This window comes from Phocoena sinus, chromosome 21 (genome assembly GCF_008692025.1).
Source record: "Phocoena sinus isolate mPhoSin1 chromosome 21, mPhoSin1.pri, whole genome shotgun sequence".
Taxonomy (NCBI): domain Eukaryota; kingdom Metazoa; phylum Chordata; class Mammalia; order Artiodactyla; family Phocoenidae; genus Phocoena; species Phocoena sinus.
In genome coordinates, this window is record NC_045783.1 from 29098367 (window position 1) to 29104386 (window position 6020).

Genomic DNA, 6020 nt, shown 5'->3' on the forward strand with positions numbered 1-6020 from the left:
CAAAATGGCTGGGTTCAGTCTCACCTCTGCCTTATTTGATGCTTTTCCCGAGCAAGCTACATTAGCCTCCAGACACACCAGCAAGCCTTGCTTCCTTCTAGTTCCTGAGATACAGCAATGTCGCTAGCCTCTTTTATTCCATTTTGCCTTCAAGAAATAAGTAAATAATTACCATGAATGATACTAGAGAGACTCAAATGACCAAATCAAGAGAAAAGAAATAGGTAATGTAGACGACTCAAAGATGATCTAGATATAATACACAGGACATAGATTTTAAAGTAACTGTAATGAACACGTTCAAGAAATTGGATGACACTTACAGTCAGGCGCCGGGTGGCAGTGCCAAGGGATATCGTTGCTCTCACGCGGGGAAGGGTGGCAGATTCCGCCTGCTTTTTAACCATGAAGGAGACAGACCAGGAGGATGTTGCAACAGAGATTCAAAAGGTGATGCTTCTGTGCCTGGACCAGCAGGGCAAGGTGGAGGGGAACCTCAGAACCTCAGAAGAGAGGCCTGGAGAAAGGCGTCCGTGGAGGTCACACTGCAGGTCGCTATCCAGTCATGGTTGGACGGGGTGCTGTATGGGGTGCCACGTGGGCCGGAACCAGCTCCAAAATGCACTGGATGATGTCAGAGACATCCTGCGGTTCCTGGCCAACGTCAGCGAAGACTTGAGGTGGACATCCACACCATCCATCAAGAGCATCAAGTACGTCAAGGATGAAGGATGCCATCGTACAGCACACCCAGCTCGCTGCAGCTGTGGAGAGCCTCAAGAACATCTTCTCGGTGTCCCAGATTGTGAGGAGTGGGGACCCTGGACCTCACTGAACAAGGGGCACTCCTTCAGGCCCGCTGGAACCTGATGGACCTGGAACAAGAGTGTGCTCCTGGCAAGAGCTGATGTCCGAGCACCACCGCATGGACATGACCCTCATCCACAGTGACTTTGGGAGCACACAGGGGCTCTCAGACGAGCTGGCCAAGCAGCTGGGGATGGTGCTGCAGAGGTCGCTGCTCACCATCCCCCAGGACCCCATTTTTCCGGTCTCTGTTGTCAGGATCATGGGAAGGGAAGAAAAATTGATTGGTGCATACTTGACCAAAAAAAACTGCAAACTAGCTTTGTTCCTCTTGAGAGGTCCAAGAATTGGAAGGAGGAAATGTTTGTCATCTTGGACAGAATCGTGAGTGCTAGAATTGAGGGCACAGAAGCAGAACCCCAGGGAGTCCAACAAGGTGTGGTTCATCTGCCACCTGGAAATCATATGGAAGCATGTCCTAGATGAACCCATTGTTGCCAAAAACCTGATGGTTGCGTGCTTTTCTCCCCATTATGAGATTTTCAGAAACTCCTCAACCATCAAGCCCTGAGAACCTGGATGCAGATCTTGTGGGAAGATCTAGAAGCAAGTGAGATTATGAGCCTGTTTGACCCGGGTCTTAAACACCTACACAAGTGCAAAGATGACTGGGAATGTGGAGCTGGTCCCAGAAGTGGACGTCAATGCCCTGGAGCTTTTACTTTCTTCAAATGTGGTGTCTGAGCTGCTCCATCTGTACATGTCAGCTCTCACTTCAAACATCATTGTCTGGCTGCAGAAAGCACTAGACACAGACACTAAAGACTGTATGAAAGAGACTGAGCCCAAAGCGGACCCAAGTGGGAACACTCCCTACCACTGTCTTCCAGATGGTGCATCAAATTTTTTAAATCACTACTCAGATGAGTGAAGATTTGAAAACAAATTACCAGTTTGTGTCTTCAGCAAATGAATTCTTTCCTAAATAGACACAGAGTTGAGGCTCAGTTGTATATAGAACATCTGAAAAATTGACAGCACCACACTGCTATGTTCAGGATATGATAGCAATCATCACAGCTGTCAGAGCTTTAAGGAACCCCTAATCAGTTTAAAAAGGAAGTATTTTTAAAATGAAGTGGAAGGGCTTCCCTGGTGGCTCAGTGGTTGGGAGTCCGCCTGCCGATGCAGGGGACACGGGTTCGTGCCCCGGTCGGGGAAGATCCCACATGCTGCAGAGCAGCTAGGCCCGTGAGCCATGGCCGCTGAGCCTGCGCGTCCGGAGCCTGTGTTCCACAGCGGGAGAGGCCACAACAGTGAGAGGCCCGCGTACCGCAAAAAAAAAAAAAAAAAAAAAAAAAAAAAAAAAAATGAAGTGGAAGAGGGTGTGTCTCTGAGCCAACCAAACATGGATGGGATTTTAGACACCGTTGTTGCGAGGAGGCTGCAGCAGATACCAGGAAGAGGTCTTCCAGGATCTGGAGCAACATCTCGATGAGCTGATAACAAAGAAGTGGCTGTTAGGCTCAAATGCTGTAGACATCATCTGTGTCACTGCGGAAGAATATTTCAGTGATTCTGCAGAAACTAAAAATCCATACAAAAAGAGGGTGAGAGTGAGTGGTGGTGGGTACCTGCGGGCCATCACGCAGAATCACGTCTCCTCCTGGAGCACTAAAGAGTACAAGGAGGTGCCGAGAAGACAGGGAGGCTGAGCTGCTCCACTTCCTATTCCAGAAGCTGGCCTCTGGATTCAGCAAACATGCAGGTGAGCACAGTAACCCTACTGTCGCCCTTGCAGAAGTTGTGCCTGGAAGTTTCAACTCTGGCCAGCAAATACCCAGACATCAAGGATGGCCACATTGGCACACTGCTGGCCACCCGAGGGGACGGCAGCCAGGACATGAAGCAGACCATCGTCAGGAATCTGGAGCAGGGTCCCATGGCAGGAAAATCCAAACTATGTGCCCATCTTCAAGGAAATCATAGTTCTGAGTCTGAACGTAGTGAAGCTTCTCAAGTAGCCCATCGGTTTCCAGCTTTGTGTACGTTATTCTGCACTCATCATCCCCACCCTCAGAAATGTATTAAAGCAAAAGTGACTCTTGATGGTTCTCATCAGAAGTTTCAGGTCCTCGAGCCTGTCTCCTGTCATGCCAAGCGTGTTGTGACTTCCTGAAGAACAAGTGTCCTGCTGGCTGTGGTTCCTCAGGCTTTCACATTTCTGTTGTAAACATCCTTTGTGAGGCAGGACTCTGATGGGAAATGCCTCATGGTTGATTATCATGGTGGAAAAAGTGTGCGGAGAGGGAAGAGGCCCTGTCTTCATTCACTGTGGGTCTTCACTCAGAGACATGAAAACAAAAATTGGAGAAATTTACCAGAGAATGATGATCTATCAAAAAATTAGTTTAAAAGTACAAGAAGTAAAATTATAAATGTAATAGTTGGGTTTAACAGCTGTTTGAGTAGAGAAGAAGGTAAAATTAGTGAATTGGAAAACAGGTTAGTAGAAAAGAGTAAATCATGGAAAAAATGCACAAATGTGTATACGAGACACATTGCACATGGTAATAAGGTCTAAAATGTACTTAAAGTTTCAGAAAAATAGCGGGGAGAGAAAGAGCACACGAGATAGAGAAAAATATGTGGGGAAATACTAAGAATTATCCTAAACTGAAGACGTCAACACACACATTTAAGAGGAGTCTCTGTGAACCCCAAGCATGAAAAGTGAAAAAAACTCCTAAACACATCATAGTAAAAAACTTGCAAATTAAACTAAACTAGAAGATTTTAAAGGCATCCAGAGTTTTGAAAAAGATACATTATATATCCAACAAAGTTACAAAAGGATTGAAGGTTGACTTTTCTACAGAAACAATGGAGCAAGGGAATAACACGTTTAAAGGTCTAAACAAAGAAAACTAAAGACATCATTCTATACCCAGTGAAAATATCATTTATAAATAAATGCAAAATACAAAAATTACCAAACAGAAAGTGAAAGAATTTATCACCTTCAAACTAATACTAAAAGAAATACTAAAAGGAATTCTTCAGACATAAAGAAAAGGTTCATAAAAGGAAGTACAGAAATGCAATAAAGAATGAAGAGCAAAAAAAGGTAAATATATAGATAAATACAAATTAATATTGATTTTTTAACAATAGTAATATCATTTTGTGGGATTTAAAATAAACATGGGAGAGAAATAAATGGAATTTAAGATGCCTAACATTTGTACATTGCTGGAAATTGGTAGAAAACAGTGATGAAAATACTAATTCATAGTAACTTTATTAAGTGAAAGATGCACATTATAATCTCTTGGGTAAAGATTAAGAGACTAATACAAGGAATGCATAATGAACTACGAAAGAGCAAAATGGAAAAAAAAAAACCTCGATTAATCAAAAAAGAGAAAAAAGTAAAAAAAAAAAAAGGCCAGGAACAATCAACTAACAAAATAGTGGCTACAGCAATTTACATTGTTTGTGATTTCAAACAAATTTGAGAATTGTTTGTTCTATTTCTGTGAAAAAATGCCACTTGAATTCTGATCGGAATTTCATCATATCTTTAGATGGTGGGGAGAGTTAATCAGTAATCAAAAACCTCCCAACAAAGAAAAGTCCAGGGCAAGATGGCTTCACTGGTGAATTCTACCAAACATTTAAAGAATAAGTAATGCCAGTCCTTATCAATTGCTTCCAAATAGAAGCTAGCAATGCCTCAGAGCACATTTCCTCTGCAGGGTGTATTTGTTCTGCAGGGAAAGGGCCCTCCCAGAACACCTATCAATCCTAACGACAGAAGCAAAAGTTCTAGTTGATTTGGGCTAGAAAGGAAATGAGATGTTTTCATGCATAACTTTGATCAACTCTGGCTAAAAGCAATGCTATGTAGGGGCCAAATGAAAGTATGACACGGGTGATGTAGGTGGATGCCAGTCAGTTCAAATATTTTTGAATTCCAAAACTCTCTCGCATTTGAGGAGTGACAGTTTGAAGGAATTAGGTAGGAAAAAGCACTCTTGGCGTGTATACTGGCATCCTTATGGAGGGCTTCCCTGGCAGAGACGGTAACATAGTGGCTTCACGAGTCAGATTGGATGCTCTCTGTGTGGGGGGAACATATACAGTTTATACTATAAAATTGTTTATTTGCTTCTATGGTTCTTATATAGCTCTCATATTTCTATGCCCTTTCTTTAACTTTTCTTAAAATGTGACTTAAGGTAATCTATTACAGAACCAATGAAATTATACTTCCTCTACATGGATCTCCTCTGGGGCCTGCCGGGTTGTTGTCTCTCCATGGTGATTGAGTACGGTTGGTACTGGAAGACCAAACTAGTGCCTTTACAACCAGGAGAGAGCTAAGCTCCTGTGTCCTCCTATATGTGGCTGTCTTCGACCACAGCAGGGACCGTTCCATTATTTTGAACAGAAAAGGCCAATCACCTTAATAGTTTAACAATTCTTCTGAGTGGTCAATCAGTTGTATATATGGCTTTTACCTGGGTTGAATGCTTGGATCTGCTAACAGTAAAGAGCCTACACATAAGGACCTCCGCTGACTCAGAGTTAGGTGGTGGGATGTGGAGTCCATGCAGCACAGTGCCACACAGAGCAGCGATTAAAATCTGCTTCCATCTGACACGTGGGAATCGAGTGCACAGATGTTTGAGAGATGCTGTGGGGTGCCTGAAAGTCACCCTTATTCTCATAAAATACCAAGCAGGCAGGCAACTATTATCCCAGCTGACTGACTTCTGTTGTCCTGGATCCTAGAATAACCGTGAAATAAGTTTTACCTTGATAGTAAAGCTAGAAAACACAAACTCCATAAGCCCTGGACTTTTGCTGAAGGGACCAGAAGCTTAATCAGGGGCAGGAGAAGAAACTCTGATTCTTCTGCAACTTCTGTAGTTAGGGATTTGATTTAGAAATTTCCCTTAATAGATATCCACAAAGTAACCCACACTAAAATGGGCTTACATGTCTATAAAATTAGAAGTACTGAGTCGACTGCTACTGGCATTGGAAATCATGGGTCTAAGCAGTAGCGTACTCTGAACCATGTAGATTACAGTCACCGAAACTCAGATTGGATGCTGTCTGTATAGAAGGAGTGGAGCCCTTAATCAGCAAACCCTGCCCAACATTGGTGGTTACATCGTTGTTGAATTCTGCATGGGGCTAGAAGG

General features: G+C 43.3%; 1 pseudogene; it reads left to right on the forward strand.

Annotated features, from left to right (window-relative positions):
• The first annotated feature begins 390 nt into the window (after positions 1 to 390).
• On the forward strand, positions 391 to 2831 carry LOC116746838 (annotated as a pseudogene).
• The last annotated feature ends 3189 nt before the right edge of the window (positions 2832 to 6020 follow it).